General features: G+C 35.9%; 1 protein-coding gene across 5 annotated transcripts in view; it reads left to right on the top strand.

The window, feature by feature from the left end:
* The window catches only part of BTBD10 (BTB domain containing 10), an 80,156-nt gene that overhangs the window by 10,190 nt on the left and 50,780 nt on the right, over positions 1 to 19,186 (top strand). Inside the window, exon 1 of one of the 5 annotated variants that reach the window (XM_069091264.1) lies at positions 19,026 to 19,046. The exons of the other annotated variants lie outside the window; for them this stretch is intronic. The gene's annotated coding sequence lies outside the window, so the exon portion shown is untranslated. Of the gene's footprint in view, positions 1 to 19,025; positions 19,047 to 19,186 lie in introns of those variants that run through there. 5 annotated transcript variants of the gene reach the window in all.

Below are 19,186 nucleotides of genomic sequence, written 5' to 3'. Positions count from 1 at the left end.
CACACACACACACACACACACACACACACACACACACACACACACACCCTCTTTTGTATAGTTCCCCCCATTAGAATTTAAGCTCCTTGAGGTGGGACACTATTTTTTGTTTGTATTGCCACAACTTAAAGACTGTCTGGAACATAAGAGCAAAATTGCTACTTGACTGACATATTCATAATTTTCCTCCCATAAATTTATCACCAGGGAATCTTTTCCAGTTTCTTCTGACATGGGGAGGGTACTGGGGCAGAGCACTCCAACTATTTGCCTTTCATTATTACCCTTACTTTGTGATCAATCCATCCTGTCTCCTTGCCTTCTCCTCTATTGTTTATATGTTGTTGTCTAAGAAGACTTGGGGTTGTCAGGGAGAAATGAATAGGTTATCTGTCTGCAAATACTTGAAGGTCTGTCATAGGAAGGAAGGATTTGACTTGTTCTCTTTGGCCCCAGGAGGGAGAACTAGGAGCAGCAGGTGGAAGCTGCAAAAGACAGATTTAGTCTTGATATCATGAAAAGCTTCCAAACGTTATGAGCTGTCTGAAAGTGGGATGGATTTCCTCAGGAGGTAGGAAGAAGGGGGTTCCTCTGTTGGAAATCTTTTAGGCTGAAACTGGATGACTATTTGTTGGGTATATAAATAGTAGAAATCTCTGTCATGTATAGATTGGACTAGAGTATTGTTGAGGTCCCTTCTAACTTTTAACTCTGTGATTCTGTTCTTACCTGCTGTATGTGTTCCTTTTCATTTTATTCTGTGGACAGCAAGGCCCTTCTCATGTTCTTGCTTGTCAGTGACCATTGTGCTAGTTGTATTAAGAGAGAGGAAGTTCTTTGTAGCTAGAAAGAGGAGAAACCTGTAGATAAGAGTGAAAATAAACTATGAGTATGGGACCAAGAGGAATAGAAACTTGAACATAAAAATAGAAAATTTCTGTGTAATGATGATAATAGCTGACATTTATATAGTTCTTTGCAAGCTCTCTACAAAGCTATGAGGTAGGTGCTATTATCCCCATTTTACAGATGAGGGAACTGAGGCCCATAGTCACATGGCTAGTAAGTGCCTGAGGCAGTATTTGAACTCAAGTCATCTGTCTCCAAGTCCAGGGTATTTATCCACAGTGCCACTTAGCTACCCTACTGATTAAGGATTAGTGAGATGCCATAGGGATTTTTGGCAGTAGAGATAACATTTCTTTTGGTTCCAAATTTTGATAATTTGGAACAGCATTTCTTATGGGGTGTCATGGATAAAGAATTTGTCACCAAGTGGCCAGGCTAGTATTTTGAGTATTTTAAAAATGTGATTTTCGTCTTTTCTGACAGTGCCTGGTTATCTGGTTACATGATAATTATTTTTATATTCACAGCTAGAGGGATTTATTTTGGAGAGTTAATTTCCTTTATTCTAGCTGGAATACAGGTGTGTCATTGTGAACCATTGATTGAAGTGCATAATTAAAATTATGAATCATACTTTTCTAAGGTCAATTAAACTTGAATACATTCCTGTTTGGAATATCTTTTTGGTAAGTTAATATTACCCACTGTTACTCGTAAAACGTTTACTAATCTAGAGACAAAAATACTTGATCAGAGCAGATTTAAGATAGAAACTTAAGTGTTGTTGAAATCAGTAAGATACTGTTATCTACTAGTGACCGTCAGGTGTATGGGAGATTGTGTTTTAAAGTTTCTCTTGTGTCGTATTGACTAAGGGGTTCTGCTTTTTTCAGAAGTAGTCCCTATCCCTTCCCCCCCCACCCCCTCCCCTCACTGGTAACCAAGACTTTTAGAAAATGAATAAAAAGTTAAACAACATGCCTTGACTAGAATCAGGTTCTGAATTGAAGAACTTTGTCCTTACTCTCATCCCATGTTAAATGTCAGTTTAAACATACATTTTTAAACTTAATATGAAAAATTATCCTTATTTGTAATAAATGCCTTTGTTATATAGGGTTGGATATCTTTCTCACATTTTAAGTATCAGCAATTAGACCTTCTGCTTAGTCATTTGGTTGATTCATTTAGGATTATTTTAAAATGAAAGATGAATGTTAGCATGGAAGATGGATTTTGGGGCACTCATTTTGGTTCTCTTTTTTAAAAGAGAACACCTCAATTTTTCTTTTAAAAGAGAAATATTTTAAAATATCAGAGTCTTAGAACCATAGAACTGAAAGAAAAGTAATTTATAGAATTTATAGAAGTAATTTAGCTCAGATTCTTTGTTTTAGATTCAAAAGTATTTTTTGTGCCTGATGATTTACAAAGCACTTTACTTACATCAGGAGTGTCAAACTCAAGTAGAAACAGGGGCTACATAAGTACCTGGGAGGGAGGGTAGTGACAGGGAGACACCGGGCATATGGACTTAGTTTTAAAATGTAACAACTATGTATTTTTGCATTTTTATTTTATTATTTCCCAGTTATATTTTTTCCAATTACACGTAAAAACAATTTTTAACATTAAAATTTTTTTTTGAGTTCCAAATTTTTTTCCTTCTTTCCTCCCCCATGTTGAGTAGGCAAGCAGTTTGCTATAGGTTATACATGTGCAGTCATACAAAACTTATTTCCATATTAGTCATATTTGAAAGAATACACAGAACAAACAAGAAAAATAAAGTTTTAAAAAGTATGCTTTGATCTTCATTCAGACTTCATTAGATCTTTCTCTGGATGTGGATAGCATTTTTCATCAGAAGTCCTTCAGAATAGTCTTAGATCATTTTATTGCTGAGAATAGATAAGTCATTCACAGCTGATCATCATATGGTATTGTTTTGTTTTTTTTTGGGGGGGGGAGGTAAGGCAGTTTGGGTTAAGTGACTTGCGGAAGGTCACACATCAAGTGTCTGAGGCCAGATTTGAACTCAGGTCCTCCTGACTCCAGGTCGGGTGCTTTATTCACTGTGCCACCTAGCTTCCCCCCAGCATTGTTGTTGCTATGTACATGGTCTCCTGGTTCTGTTCATTTCATTTTCCATCAGTTCATGTTAGTTTTTGCAGAATTTTTTTTTTGAGAGCATCTTGCTCATCATTTATAGCACAGTCATTCTGTCACAATCATATACCACAGCTTGTTCAGCCATTCCCTGATAGATAGATCTCCCCAGTTTCTAATTCTTTGCTACCAAAAAAAAAGTTACTATAAATATATTTGTACATAAAGGTCTTTTTTTCCTTTTTGTTTTTTATCTCTTTGGGATGCAGACCTAGTAGTGGCATTGCTAAGCCAAAGGGTATGCAGTTTTATATCCCTTTGGGCATAGTTCCAAATTGCTCTAAAGGATGGTTGAATCAGTTCACAGCTCTACCAACAGTTCTATTAGTGTCTCAGTTTTCCCCCTCCAGCATTTGTCATTTCCCTTTTCTTTAATATTAGCCAATATGGGATGGTACCTCAGAGTTGTTTTAATTTGTATTCTCTAATAAATAGTAACTTAAAGTATTTTTTTTCATAAAACCTATTAGATAGCTTTGGTTACTTCATCTGAGACTTAAAGTATTTTTTTTTTCATAAAACTATAGATAGCTTTGGTTACTTCATCTGAAAACTCTGAGGAGTTTCTGAGAGTTATTTTCTTCAGTGAATTCTTATACTTTTCCACTCAGCCAATTCTGCTTTTTAAGGAATTTTTCAGTGTATTTTTGTACCCCTTGCCATTTGGCCTATTCTGTTTGTTAAGGTGTTATTTTCTTCAGTATTTTTTTTTTTTGTGCCTCCTTCCCAAGCTGTTGACTCTTTTTTTTCATGATTTTCTTGCATCACCCTCATTTCTTTTCCCACTTTTTCTTCTACCTCTCTATTTTGATTTTTAAAATCCTTTTTGAGCTCCTCCAGGATTTTTTTGGTCCTGAGACCAATTCACATTTTCCTTTAAGACTTTGGCTATAGCAGTTTTAACTTAATTTAACTAATCTTCTGAGTTTGTGTTTTGAACTTCCCTGTCACCATAGTAACTTTCTGTTGTCAATTTCTTTTTGTTGTTGCTGTTTGCTTATCATTTTCCTAGCCTGTTTCTTGCCTTTTAACTTGATGTTAAATTTGGACTCCCACCCTCAGTGTGGAAGGGGCACTATTTCAAACTTCAGGTATTTTGTGCAACTGTTTTCACAGCTAGCTCTAGAAGTCTGTAAGTTTTCAGTTCTTCTAAGGTTGCCACCTAGGTTATGCCATAAATATAAGGGAAAGTTGCTTTTAGTTCGTGTTCTAGTTGAACACAAAACAGATACCGAGAAAAGGGTTAAGAGGTGTGTTTTTGGAAGAAGCAGTGTCTGTTTTCCTAGTGATGGTTTAGTTTAACATCAGCTTTGAGCATTATTTCTTCAGAGAATGGCAGTTTAGAATTTGGTTTAAAGTTAGTAATTAAGAAGGCTATTTGGAATACTACTTGAAAATAAATATCATGCTACCTCATAACAGGGACGAGATGAACTTGTGTTCTTGAAAGAACTAGTGATTACTTGAATGAACAGTGTAATTAATGCACCACTGTCAGTGATACATTAAAGATGTTGGAGAATGGGAAAGGTAGCCTAAAACTATATAAAGATAAATGTCTTGATCTTCAAAAAACGGAATTTGGAAACTCTAACCCAGTGAATCTGATTTTGATTTCTAGAATATATTATTTAAGTGTTGGTTGATACCTAGAAAAGGGAGTGGTTTACTTACAGAGCTAAATTTGTCAAGAATAGATCATCCCAGACTACCTCATTTCTTTGTTTTTGACAGGTTTACTGAAATCTTAAAACATTTGACAGTCTCATGGCTTTTTGTTTTTGTTTTTTTTTTGTGTGTGTGTGTGTGGAAAAAAATAGATGATGGCAAGATGATAATGCAATGTGATTGGACCCAAAGAATATAATTAATGATGTGATGCCAGTTTAAGAAAGGTCTTCATTGGAATCTATGCTTGGACCTATTAGACATTAATCAATTAGAATATCATAGACCTAGATTTGGAAGAGAACTCAGAGGCCATCTATTCCAGACCCTCTGCTTTTTATAGATGAGGAAACTGAGACTCAGGGAGGTGAAGAAATTTGTCTGCAAGGTCATAAAAATAGTATGCACCAGAGAGATTTGAACCAGAGTTCTCTTGACTCCAAAGCCAGTGCTCTTTCCACTACATTTGAAGTATTTAATGTGGGCTTTCTTAGACCCTTTCCTGTTTCCCTTCTATGCTTACTTGGTGACTTCATCAGTTACCATGAGTTTAATTATTTCTATGCAAATGACTCCCAAATCTCACGATGCTTTGGTCCTATATCACCAAATGTCTGTTAAACATTTTCAGCTGATATTTCCATAGGCATCACAAATTCAGCATATCCAAAACATAACTCATAATCTTTCCCCTCACAGACTTATCTCTTTTCCAGACTTCACTGTTTATGTTAGGGCTGCCATCATTTTTCTAGTCACCAGGTTCCTAACTTTGGTGTCATCCTTGACTCCTCATTTCCTAATGGAAATCTGACATATTCATTAAATTTTCAGATGTCCTTTCTGTCTCTCCATCTCTTGCATCCATATCTTCTCTACTCACATAGCCACCACCCTAGTTCAGCCCCTTCTTATTTCTTGTCCATTTTATTGAAATAACTCCTAATTGGTCTCTACCTCAGTCTGTCCCTTCTCTAGAGTCCATCCTCAACATCTTTGGTGTCAGATTCAAATAGGCTCTTTGTGAGCCTCATATTGACTTAGAAGGTCACAAATTAACACATTTATTGTATTTTTATTTATTTTGTTAAACATTTCCCAATTACATTTTATTCTGGTTCTAGCTACTGCATTTGGGCTGAGTTTGACACCCCACTGCTCTACATAGTTGCCAAAGTAACATCCTTAAAGCACAGCTTTGACCATGTTAATCCCCTGCTCAGTAAGTTCTAGTGGCTTTCTGTTGGCTTCTAGAATTGATAGGCACTCCCCCGTGCATTTAAAGCCCCTCACAACTTGACCCCTTTCTTCAGTCCAGCTAAACTGGCAATAGATTGTTCCTCAGTTGACATACTTTTATCCTATCTGCAGTCCTTTGCAAAGGCCTTCCTTAATGCTTTGAATGTACTCCTTCTTCACCTGTGCCTTCATTAGACTCTTGTTTCCTTAACTCAACCTGAAAGTCACCAGCTTTGTGAGTTAATGCTTTTCCTTTTCAAAGTATTTTGAAAATTTATTTCGTACATATCTACCTTCTGCAGGAAGCCTCTTCTATTCCCCCTTCATTCTAATGCAGCAATTTATCCTGTATATTGCTTGTTTGTTTATAGTTGTTTGCATTTGTCTCTCATTAAACTGTGAGCTCCAGAGCTAGGACTTTTATTTTTCTTTGTATTCTCAGTACTTAGCAAAGTGCTTAGCACATAGTAAGTGCTTAATAAATGCTTCTTCAGTGACTGGATGGCATATTAGAATGTTAATGTTTCACTTTTTAATAGCATGTCTGTCTCTTTGCTAGGTTAATTAGTTGTATTGTTATATTATTAGAACACTATAATTGAAAAGCACAGAAATTTCTTACTTTTCTGATTGTCATCAGCATCCTTTATCAAGGTGATAGCTTGAGAATCATACAACCTTCAGTACTTTCTAAAGGAAGGTTTTAATTTTTTTTTTTTTAAAGCAATTGGGGTTAAGTAACTTGCTCAAGGTTACTCGGCCAGAGGGTGTGGTACTAAGTATCTGAGCCCGGATTCAATCCCAGGTCATCCAGACTCTGGGGCTGGTGCTCTTACTCGCTGAGCCACCTGGCCGCCCCTAAGCAATTGGGGTTAAGTAACTCGCTCAAGGTTACACAGCCAGTTATTTCTGGGTGTGATGCTGAGTATCTGAGCCCGGATTTGATCCAGGTCATCCTGACACTGGAGCCGGTGCTCTTACTTGCTGAGCCACCTGGCCGCCCCTAAGCAATTGGGGTTAAGTAACTTGCTCAAGGTTACATGGTCAGGTGTTTCTAGGTGGGTGCTAAGGGTCTGAGCCTGGATTTGATCCCAGGTCACCCTGACTCTGGGGCCGGTGCTCTTATTCACTGTGCTACCTGGCCACCCCTATAATTTTTAGGTTTTTTTTTTTTTGTCTTTTGGAGGGCAATTGGAATTAAGTAACTTGCCCAAGGTTACACGGCTAGTTTTTTTTGTGTGTGTGGGTGTTAAGTGTCTGAGGCTGGAAGCGAACTCTGGTCCTCCTGACTCCGGGGGACCTCCTGACTCCAAGGGCCTGCGCTTTACTCACTGCGCCACCTAGCCGCCCCTAGGAAGGTTTTAATTTTGATGTGCCCCTTATTTCATAATTTCATCATGTTATCTGATAGCTTCAACTTTTAAAAAAATCAGGTTTTTGTTATATTCTGCTAAACTTCAATTTAGAATCTTAACTGGAGACAGGATGTTTATTTTCTAGGTTACCTGCTTAGGACCTTCAGAAATAGTACTCCCATTTAAGATATTCTCATTGCGTTGTTTCTGTAATAGGTTTCATATAACTGATGGACATTACTGCTTTTACAGGCATACTTATCCACAGAGAACCATGCTAAGTCTTTTTAACATTCTTTTTGACGGACTAATTATTGTAATTTTCTTAACACTTAAGCTGTAGACAGATTGAACCTAAAATTTTGAATTTATGAGGTAAACTTTTAAGCATTTTCAAATTTCTTTCTGTAGTTTCAGTTGAACACAAGTGTAGCAACTTGAAAATCTTCTTGTTTGGCTACTTTTGTTATACTGGTTCTACACAGTGTCCTTTACTTGATACCAAAGCTCTTAGGCAGGGGAAAACTTCTCAAATATTTTAGATCTGCAAGGGACCACTGAGACTGTCTAGTCCAGGCGTTCTTAACCTGGGGTCAAGTGGACACTTGATTTTAATGTTTTGATAATTGTCTTTCAGTACTGTAGTTTCTTTTGAAAACCTTTGCATTTATAAATGTTATTTTGTTCCATGACACAAATAAGAAGCTGTATCTTCTCCATCCCCTTGACTTTCCAGATGAAGAAGCAAAATCAGGAAGGGGAAGTTACTTTCATAGTCACATACCTAGTCCAGTCATATCTCATGTGTCATTTTGTCTGTTCATCCTTAGCTTGTTCAGATGAAGACAGGACCATGACGCAGTGGGATAAGAATTGGTGAGTTTTGAAGAGAGGGAGCAAAGTTGTTTATTGAAATAGGAAGTGGAGTTGGGTAAAAATCATTAAGCTGCCATGGGAACATTTGGCACTGTAGAGGTTAGCTTGAGGCATCTATAGGGATCTGAAAAAGAAAGATTAAATGGTATAGTAAGGACAACTAGTAACAGAACCAAGATCTTGAGGAATCCTGCCAACTTTAAACCATCATTTTCATTGCTATTTCCAGACATTTTCTGAAGTTGAACGTTGTTGCTAGGAGGTATCGACAAATGGCAGCCTCATCTTTTTTTTTTCCATGCATCTACGTAAGGATTGATCTTTGGAAAATGCCATTTTTATGCCTTCTTTCCTATGCTAGAATATAGTTTTATTTTTTTTTGTGTAGGCAGTGAGTATGAAAAAGCAGCCAATTTTTTCATATAGATTTAAATGTCTTTTGAAACTGAAGCCATGCTGTTTTCCTGCTTTGGCCAACGAAGTTTTGAAAGGATGAAAAGGATGACTACCAAAAAAGGACCTTGAAAGTGCTTAATGAATTTGTATAGTTTCAAGTGAACTGAGTTTGGGAAAAAAAATCCTTACTGTAAAATTTAAAAATAAGCATTTAACTTAAAATTAGATCAGGTTTTTAAAAACTTTTTTTTAATCAGCAAAATTTTTCCAATTAAGATTGAAAGAAAAACAAAACCACTATTACACTATTACTAAAACAAAACCACTATTTATAGTCAAAACAAATTTCTGCCAAGGCCATGTCCTGTATGTGTATGTAGGTGTGTGTATCTGTATGTATACACACATTTGTGTCTCATTTTATGTTGCGAGTCCTTCACCTCACTATTAGATTGTGAGCTCCTCAGGTCGGAGGCTCCCTGAGGTTAGTGACTACTTTGTACTTCTTTGTATCTCCAGTGTTTATCATGGTACCTGGCACATAACAGATACTTAATAAAATGTTTTTTGACTACTAGGTGGGTAGCACATTACATCATTAGTTGTTTGGAATCAAGTTTAGTGATTATATTGATCAGAATGCCTAAGTTTTTCGTAATTGTTTTGTCATTATAATATTGTCATCAGTATACACATTGTTTTCCTCGTTCTTCTCTCTTCACTCTACATCAGTTCTTATAAATTTTCCCATTTTCCCCTGAAACCATCTCCTTCATCTTTGTTATTGCACAGTATTTTTCCATTACATTTGTAGCTTGTTTAACTATTACCCAGTTTATGAGCATCTTTCTAAGATTCTGATTATTTACCACTTCAAAAAGAACTACAAATATTTTTGTGTATCCTTAGATGGAGTTTGCTTTGCTGAGTACTAATCCCCCCCTTAATCCATCTTGCAATCTATCCTTTCTCTAATTTTCCTTTCCCCCTTCTCTCTTATTTTCCTGTGAATCAAACTGTGTGTATGTATTCTTCCCTCTTTTAATCAATTAAGATGAGTTAGGTTCAAGTTCCATATTTGTATAGACTTCCACCCTGATTATGTGAGATAATTTTCTTTTAACTTTCCTTTCCTTTCCTTTGCCTTCCTCTCCTTCCACCTCCCCAGCCTCCTCAGTCTGTTCTTCTTTTCCTGCTGTACTCTGCCTTGGTCAGACTTCATCTGTAATAGTGTGTTTGGTTCAGGGCCCCAAAACTTGTTCCTAAGTTTGAAGAGTGTCTAGAGGAAGGCAGCTAGGATGGTGAAGGGTCTCCAAATTATGTCATAGAGGGATTGGTTGAAGAAACTAGAGTTGTTTTAATGGGGAGATCCTCTGCTTTCTTCCACTCCTGTACCTGGAATGCATTGCCTTCTCACCTCCTCTCACCTTTACTTCCTTCAAAAAAATTCAGTTCATTGTCCCCTCTTACATGAGTACTTTTTTTTTTTTTAAGCAATTGGGGTTAAGTAACTTGCTTAAGGTTACACTGCCAGTTATTTCTGGGTGTGGTGCTAAGTATCTGAGCCCGGATTCGATCCCAGGTCTCCTGACTTTGGGGCCTTCGCTCTTACTCACTGTGCCACCTGGCCGCCCCCACATGAGTACTTTCTAGTTGGGCTTCCCTCACCTCTCCTTTTCCCTCCCCCCTCACTTACATGTATACTTCTTCCCCTTCAATATAAAATAAGCTCCTTGAGGGTAGGGGCTATTTTGTTGTTTTTGTCTTCCCAGCCTAGCACTTAGTAGGTACAAAATAAATGCTTGATGATTAATTGGCTTTGAGATGAGGGGGAGTGATTAGTTTTCAGGTAGTTGAAGAGCTGTAATGTGGAAGGATGATAAATAAGCCTTGTTCTACTTGGCCTCAGAAGGCACAAGAAGGAGGAATATCATGTAGAAATTAGAACCAAATTTAGACTCGATATCAAGAAAAATTTTCCATCAGAGTTATCCAGAATTGGAATGGGCTATTTCAGGAGGTAAACAGAACTTTACTGACTACCTTGATATAGAGACTTTTATTGTAGAAAAGAATCTTATTCAGGTACATGTTGGAATAGTTGACCCTCAAGTTCCTTCAAATTCTGTGTTTGTCTTTAAATAAAGGTCTGTCTGTCTGTCTGTCTGCCTATCTATCTATCTATCTATCTATCTATCTATCTATCTATCTATCTATCTATCTATCTATCTATCTAATATTCAGCTAAATTTACTATGTAGGGTTAGGGACTGGCTCCATGATTTCATTTATATAGGAACTCCTGGAGGAAGAAACTTCCCTCCAAAGATCAGCACTTCCTCTGCTTCTTATCATTTTAGAGTTTCATGGGAATGCTGTGTTAGGGGTGATGGTGGTGGTAAATCCAGGTCTTCTTGATTCTAAGGCCTGCTCTGTGATGCTTTTTCTAGTTTTCTATGTTTAAGTGAAATAATACAAGAGTATCTCCAGAGTTTCAGAAGTATTAAGCTTTAATAACATAACAGTGCACTAAGACTTTTGGGGTACCCTATCAAATATCGGTTAGTTTAAAGAGCAGTCCTAATACAAGTCTGTTAACTTCTGTGATCCTCAGTTTCCTCATCATTAAAATAAAGGGGGCATCATAAGTATCATTAAAATGTGGGTGCGACAATGTGGAGGGAAAATTTTCTCTTGTTGCTTGCCTTCAGTGAACCCACAAGCCCTATCCTCTGATTATTTTGTCCTTTGTGAGGCACAAGAGATGTTTTAATATAGCTTTTTTAGCCTTTAGTTTCTGTAACTCCAAATGGCTAACATTCCTTAAATTTCTGAATTATCTGTTGAATTTCATAGGGTCTGCTTCTTTGTACCTTCTTCAATATCTGCTTCAAATGTAATAATTTTTGATATTATTTGTTTTCTGAAGTATCTCTCAAATTTAAATTTCTTTTAAAATTTCATAAAGATGAAAGCTACAGCTATTTTTTATTTACAAAGAATAGGCAAAAAAAATTAAAAATACAGTAACATTTCAAACTTTTTGCAAATCTTATTTTTGGACTATCACTGGGAAGGGAAATACAGGGGAAAAGACATCTAAACATTTGTAATAACTGTCATAAAACTCTAGCACTAAAGCCATACCCTAAGCCAGGGGTGGGGAATCTGTGTGGCCCTGTGGCCTCATGTGACACTCTAGGTCCTCAAGTGCTGCCCTTTGACTCAATCCAAACTTCACAGAACAAATCTCTGTGATAAAAGGATTTGTTCTGTAGAACTTGGACTCAGTCAAAAGTCCCTAGCACCTAGAAGGCCACATGTGTTCTTAAGGCTGCAGGTTCCCCACCCTTCCCCGAGGCTCTTTCTTAGCCTTTTTTGTTCTGGTATGTGTACATGTGCATACTCATTTTATTTTAAAATTTTTAAGTAAAATTAGTCTTCAGTTAACAAAAATCTGTTCTCTCTTCTATTCCCCATATCCCAATTTGAGGAAATTAAAAAAACAAACTTGTAACAAATACACATGGTCAAACAAACAAATTCTCACATTGGCTATGTCCAAAAAACTTGTCTCATTCTGTACCCTGAATCCATCACCTCTTTGTGAGGAGGTGAGTAGTGTATTTTATCATAGATCTTATGGCATCATGATTGATCATTGTGTTGCTTAGAATTCTTAGATCTTTAAAAATTGTCTTCAGTGGTGGTGTTGTTAAATAAATTGTTGTCCTGGTTCTGCATTCCTCAGTCTACTCTGTATCAGTTCATATATGTTTTCCCAGGTTTCTCTGATTCTGTCTTTTTATCCATTTCTTAGAACCCGTTAACCTATTATATTCATATAACCATAACCTGTTGAGTCTTTCCTCAATTTTTGATCCTTTGCTTTCTAGTTCTTTTATCATCACAAAAAGAGCTACTACAAATAGTTTTGTACATATGGGTGCTTTTCCTCTTTCATCTTTTTGTAGGCATAAGCCTAGTAGTGGTAATGCCTGGGTCAAAGGGCATGAACGATTTAATGAATTTTGGGGCATAGTTCCAAATTGCTTTGCAGAATGGCTGGACCAATTCTCAGAACCATCCGGGCATTAATGTCCCTGCATGCTTATTTTAAAACCAGAATTTTTAGTAGGCTTGGCTATCTATGAGACAGGTTCAGATGACAGTTGTGAGAAATAACACATTTTAGTCTTTTTACATTTCTCTCTTAAAAGCCCATGTGATCTATTAAACAGTTATTCCTTTAATAATGACCTGTAGAAACAATTGAAGTTATGTGTACAGAAAATAGTGAAAGACCAGACACGTAAAGTGACATTACCAAAATCATATAGCAAATAAAATGGCAGAATTGGGAGTAGAATGTAGGTCTTTGAACTTTCAAAAGTCCTGTGTTCTTTTTACACTGTGTAGCCTGTTATAATAATAATTCTTTATATCGCAAAGTGAACCGCAACACCACCCAGTGTGGTAGGTGCTGTTATTATCCTAATTTTACAGATGAGGAAACTGAAGCTGAGAAAAGTTAAATGACTTGTCCAGGATCACACAGTTTATTAATATCTGTGGCAGGATTTGAATTCAAGTCTACCGGTTGAGCCACTTAGATCTCTTAGGCAGAGCAGTTATATTTTCTTTTGATACCACAAAATTAATTTCTATGTTTATAAAATATTAATTTATTATAATAGCCCTTGTAGAAAAAGAAACAAATTGTCATTGTTTTTTTTGCCAGAAACTATTGGGAAAGAACAGTAAGTCTTGTATGTTGTTGTTATGTATGTTGAATTGAATTGAACACTGAATCCTTTGGACCTGGACATTGGGCTGTTGCTCCCTGTGGCCCCTGGGTAGTTTGCCTATTGAGATACAATAGGTACTGTTGGTATATAGACAGAGCCCAGTTGTGGGACAAAGGGTTTAGGTGGAGTCCTTGCTTGTGAAAGGGACTAGAATATTTTTCAGAAACTGACATCACAACAACAAATCTACCCTGGTTGTCCTGTTCTTGGACTTTGTGGAGAAAATTTAGAAAAATATGTAAGTGGACTCAACCATCACATATAATTTATATAAAAGTACTTGTTAGATAACTTTTTCTTGTTGGCAGATGTAGTTACTTAGTTGCAGAAACTCAGAATTCTGTTCTGGGAGGTTGATTTAGCATGTTTGTATACTTGCCCCTCATCACTTCTTGCTTATGATATTATGGCAGTGCAGTATAATAGGAAGGATACTTATCTTGGGATCAGGTTCAAAGGTTGCCTTTGCTCCTTACTCTATGTGACCTTGGTCAATTCCTTAGCCTCTCAGATCCTCAGTTTTTTTCATTTGTAAAAGGTTGTTGTGAGGATGAAATGAGAAAATACATTTAAAGTGCCTTGCAAAACTTTAAAGCTCTTTAAAGATGTCAGATGTATCATTATTATTGGAAGCCTCTGAACTCTTATTCTCTCCCCATTCTCTTCCTACTCTAATCCATCAACATAATTTTCCCAGTGCATATATATTTTTTCCTTGATATTCAGAAAATGGCTATCCATTGGCAGTAGGATAAACTTCTCTAATCCAGTCATGCCAATCACCTTCTTCCTTGGCATTCATTTATGTCCTCAGGATGCTGAAACCATATTCTTCCACATTTCTGCCTGTTGAAACTTGGATCTCCCCCAAAGGCCTGACTCAAGTGCCACTTTTTCCAGGAAAATTTCAAAAATACCACTTCCCATCCACAACCTAGAAATGATGTCTCCATTCTAAAATTTTGGCATTTTCCCAGACCTCTCCTTTGTCTTTCTCATAGCCTAACTTGTATTATACTTGTTTGTATATCTTACGTGCTCTCTCAACCTCCTTTTAGGTTGATCTCGTTGGAGTCAAAATAGCAGGTCATTTTTTCAGCTTTGTAACCCCAGCACACATTACTTTACCTTAAGAAAATAGTAGGTACTTCATAAATACTTGAGTTGAATTTTAATGATGTTAGAGTAAGATGAATTTAATATGTGATCAAGTAAGATAATATTGCCTTGCTGTCTTAACTAATTTATTTATAAGCATGAATTAAGTATCATCATTTGCTTGTTGGGCCAGTATGTCGTATTTAATGTACATTACCTAACTATAAAATCAAAAACATAATGAAAATGCAACAAAAATGGTATTTTAACCTAAAAATTTACTTCAGCTAACCTTCTTCTCTATGATAGCTAATGAAGCTTCGAATTTTCCTGGTAGGTGACTTATTTTTAAAGTTTTAAACATTTAAAAAAGTTTTTTTTTTTTTTAATGGGAATGGCATGACGTTTTTATCATAGCATTTTAAAGTTTAACTTGAGGAACATTTGTTATTTTAATTTTAACTTTATAAACATTTTTCCAAATGTAAAAATCAAGGATTCTTCTTTTAATATCCTTATGAGTGTAGGAGATTTTTTTCAGCTATGTTTAGGACTTTGATTATCTGTAGAATTCGAAGAATTATCTATATTTTCAGTGAAGCATCTGCAAATGAAATCTGAAACAGTGGCACCGATTTGTTCTTAAATCTCTTATATATATCTCTTATATTACAGTTAAGTGTAAAGTTTCTCTTTCTTGTTTGCAAGAATGGTTAGACCAGTTTATAGCTTTTGTACCCCTCCAGCAACATTAATGATTCTGTTGCCGGTGGATAGGGAGATTGTACTTGTAGTCCAGAAGACCTGGGTTTAAATCCTGCCCTGTGTAGATAGTTGTGTAAGCCCAGCCAGCCTCTCTCAGACTTAGTGTCCTCATTTGTAAAATGGGTATAATAATAGTACCTACCTCCCAGGTACCTTGAAGATAAAATGAAATATTAGTAAGCACTTTGCAAAACCTTACATTTCTCTATAAATGCTAGCTATAATTATTACTGTTTTTTTTTACCTCCTAGTTTTGTGAATAAGGTAGAAACTCAGCTGATTTAATTTGCGTCTCTTATTAATTATTAACAATAGTCTTCCATATGGTTGCTAATATATTGAAATTCTTATGAAAACTTCATGCCTTTTGACCATTTAGTGTTTGGAGAATGGCTTATTTTTCTATTTGTGTTAATTCTCTATGTATCTTAAATATTAGACTCTTGCTAAGAGATATTTGATGCAGCTGTTTCCCCCCAATTGACAGTTCTCCTTTTTATACTAACGGTGCTGATTTTGCTAATACAAATACTTTACAGTTTCTTGTAATTGAAATAAATTTTGTTTTCCCTTTTGTACAAGTTGTCTATGCTTTGGTTAAGAACTTTCCACCTGATCACGACTATAAAAAATACTTGATCTTACTCTAATTTTTTTTGTGGCTCCCCCTTTTGTGATGAGAGTTTTGTATCCATTTTGAGCTTACTATGGTATATGATACAACATATTTAAATAAACTCAGTTTCTGCTGAACTGCTTTCCAGTTATAACAGCAGTTCTTGTCAAAGAGTTTTCCCTAATTTCTTTTCTTGGATTTGTCATAGAGTCTAGATACTAAACTTTCTAGTGTAAGTACCTTACAGAATTATTTAATGATTTACAAGTTTAAGGACTCTGTCTAATTAAATGAAAGAATATATTTGCAGCCATGGAAGTTGTATGTGGACCCTTTTTTCTTATTTCTGTTGGACCAATTGTAACCTAAAACCTTTCCCCTTTCATGTGGTTTTTATATTTGTTGTGTGACCATTGGGAAAGTTTTTTTTCCAGTAGAAACAGGATTTCTCCCTTGCAGCATTGGATGAATTATCTGTGTGTGACAGGGACTTAACTTTGAATTACAATTAAGTTATCAGAGATAACATTTGCTATTCCTTCTATTCATTTCTTTCCTGTTCATCTATTTTTATTCCTTTGCTAACTTTATTTTTATACCTATGACATTTAAATGTTCCTTATTTCAAATTCTCTACGTCGTGCTCTAGACTTTTTGGTACAGAAGGCCTTGTGTAAATTGAAAACAACAAAAATAGACATGTAAGTATAGGTGGCCCTTGCTTACATTGTGGAATGATTTTTTAAGGACAATTTGAAGGAGAGAGAATTTCTGTATAGGTAATGTGTAATGTACTCTTTGATTAATATAAATTTGGAGATATTTCCCTATAGAAAAACAATCCTTTGGTATGCTAAATTGAAGCCTTTTGGTAAAGAAGAAGGCCTACTGTACTTGATCTGCCAGTCTGTCTGGACCTTATTTCCTTATTTATAAAATGAAGGCATTGAATTAAGTGATCTCAAAGTTGTCTTCTAGCTTTAAATCTGTGATCCTTATGGTTTTATCAGATGTGTTATTTGACATACTTTAGTGTGCTTGTTGTATTTTCAAAGTTTTATTCTTGGCTTTTGTATCAGTGCAAAACTGAAATGAATGATACAGTGGGAAATGACCTACGCTGGGAGGTGGTATTCAGTTCAACTGCTGTTAAGCATAGACTGCTGGCTGCAAGGTTCTGGGAGTTAAAAGATAACTGAGTTCCTTATTTAAAGGAATTTAATCTACCTAAATCTTCCTTCTACTCTTGACCCTATCATCATTTAAGTTTGTGATATTTAATCACTTCTTTGGGCTTCACTTTCTTCACTATAACTTGAAGGGGTTGGTCTGCTATATCAAAGGTTCTTAACCTGGTATCTATACTACCCTACCAGCCTTCTCCCCACCCCAAGGAGTCTGGATGGACTTCAGGGGGTCCGTGAACGTGGATGGAAAAAAAAATGCTATTTTCAGTAGGTTCTAACTAAAACTCAACATTACATTTAGTTATTAAAAAAAAAATCTCTGAGAAGCCATCCATAGGTTTTGCCAGACTGCCAAAAAAAAAATGGGGGTAGGGGTCGAGATACAAATAATGACTATATGATCTTTCTCTTCACTGGTGTGTCGAAAATTCCTTCCAGCTCTAAATCTATGCTGAATGAATTTATAAATGAAAAGTACATATTAAGTATTTACTGTGTTTACTGTTTAATATATGGTAGCACTATGTTAAAAGATTGAAATACTAAACAAAAATCAAAGACTCCTGCCGCCAAGAACCTTTTATTACATGAGAGGAACTACATAGGGTCAAAAGGAGTGATGGCCAGGGAGGGACATAATGGTATAACTAAGATGGTGAGTATTGTAAAGAAGTAGATTGACATACCCCATCCAGGGACTATGACAGCGTTGATTTGATCTGATTCTGGTTCATGAGATGGATGTGTGTGTTGGGGTTGGGGGGACCTGCCATCCATCAGAATTTTCTCCAGGGTAGGGAGGAGGTTGAAGTTGGGAAGAGGAGGAAGAAAAGATTTGGGAGTAAGGTATGCTTTTTCAATCAAGTTATTTGTAAAAACTTGAGCTGCAGTATCTCTTAGATGCCATTATTGCCTAACAGATCATATTCCCCAGTCTGAATATTAATTGGGTCTTTGAGATTTTAAGTTAAGTAGAATGAATTAGTGTGATTTACAGAATTATAAAATGAAGGCTACCAGTAAGAGAAATGCTGGACTTATATGCTGCTCTTAACCATCATAAAAAATATGGAGGTATGAAGTATATGCAAAGTATTAATAAAACATTTTGTGTTAATTATGAACGGGGTATATTTTAGGTTGTTTGAACAACAGCAGCACATTTTTGTTGTGCTAAATTTGGCCTTTGCTCATATTAAATATGGGAAGTCTTTATTATCTGAGAATAATTGGTACTGGAAAAGTTCATATAAAGTGAATCAATTTAGAACAAGGATTAGCATTTCATACTAAATGATGGAAAGAAAAAACCTAAAATTTTATTAGAACTCTGTCTTGATAAATAAAACTAAAAATTATGAAAAATAAATTTATCTTATCATTAGCAAAATTTAGGTTATAATTGCATCTGTCGACTAGAACAAATGGAATGAAGTTTTGATTTTTATGAATGAGTTCAGATTTTTTTGTTGTTGGTAATATTTTTAATAAAATTATATATCATGAAATGACATTCTCTACTTTTGACTTTGAAAGCATGATCATTTTTGGGAAAATATTTGAGGGTTCCATTTTCTTCAGGGATTCTTTGGATTCTACCCAAATCGTTCTTTTGGAGCTCCTGCCTACAGTCAACTACTGACTTACAATAGAGACCGTGGTGTTAATTGACAAGAATAGTAGCTAGTGTAAAGCAAGGAGGGCAGTTGATTGGGAATTAATTTTATAATTGGATCATTTATTAGTGAATTTTTTTTCTGCTGTGTTGATTTTTTTTTTTAAGCAATCGGGGTTAAGTAACTTGCTCAAGGTTACACGGCCAGTTATTTCTGTGTGTGGTGCTGAGTATCTGAGCCCGCGATTCGATCTCCAGGTCATCTTGACACTGGAGCCAGTGCTCTTACTCGATGTTATGTTGATTTTTACTTCCCTTTACAATACTGAAGAGAGACAGTGGATGCAGAACTGATCCTGACTTCAGTAAGAGCTGAATTCAAGCACCACATCTGACACATACTTAGTGAGTAGTCCCCCAGTCCAATGCCTCAGGCAATGTTCATAAGAGTACAAAGTGACAGAATTAATGATTTTTTTTCTTGCTGGAAGGAATTTTTTCATTAGGATTTTCCTATATGAATGAAATAATAGGTTCAGACTAAA

Source organism: Petaurus breviceps, unplaced genomic scaffold (genome assembly GCF_028583685.1).
Source record: "Petaurus breviceps papuanus isolate PSGF00001 unplaced genomic scaffold, PetGlider_PUasm1.0 188, whole genome shotgun sequence".
Classification (NCBI taxonomy): domain Eukaryota; kingdom Metazoa; phylum Chordata; class Mammalia; order Diprotodontia; family Petauridae; genus Petaurus; species Petaurus breviceps.
The sequence above is the reverse complement of the archived record's forward strand: the minus strand, read 5'-3'. Positions and strand labels throughout refer to the sequence as shown.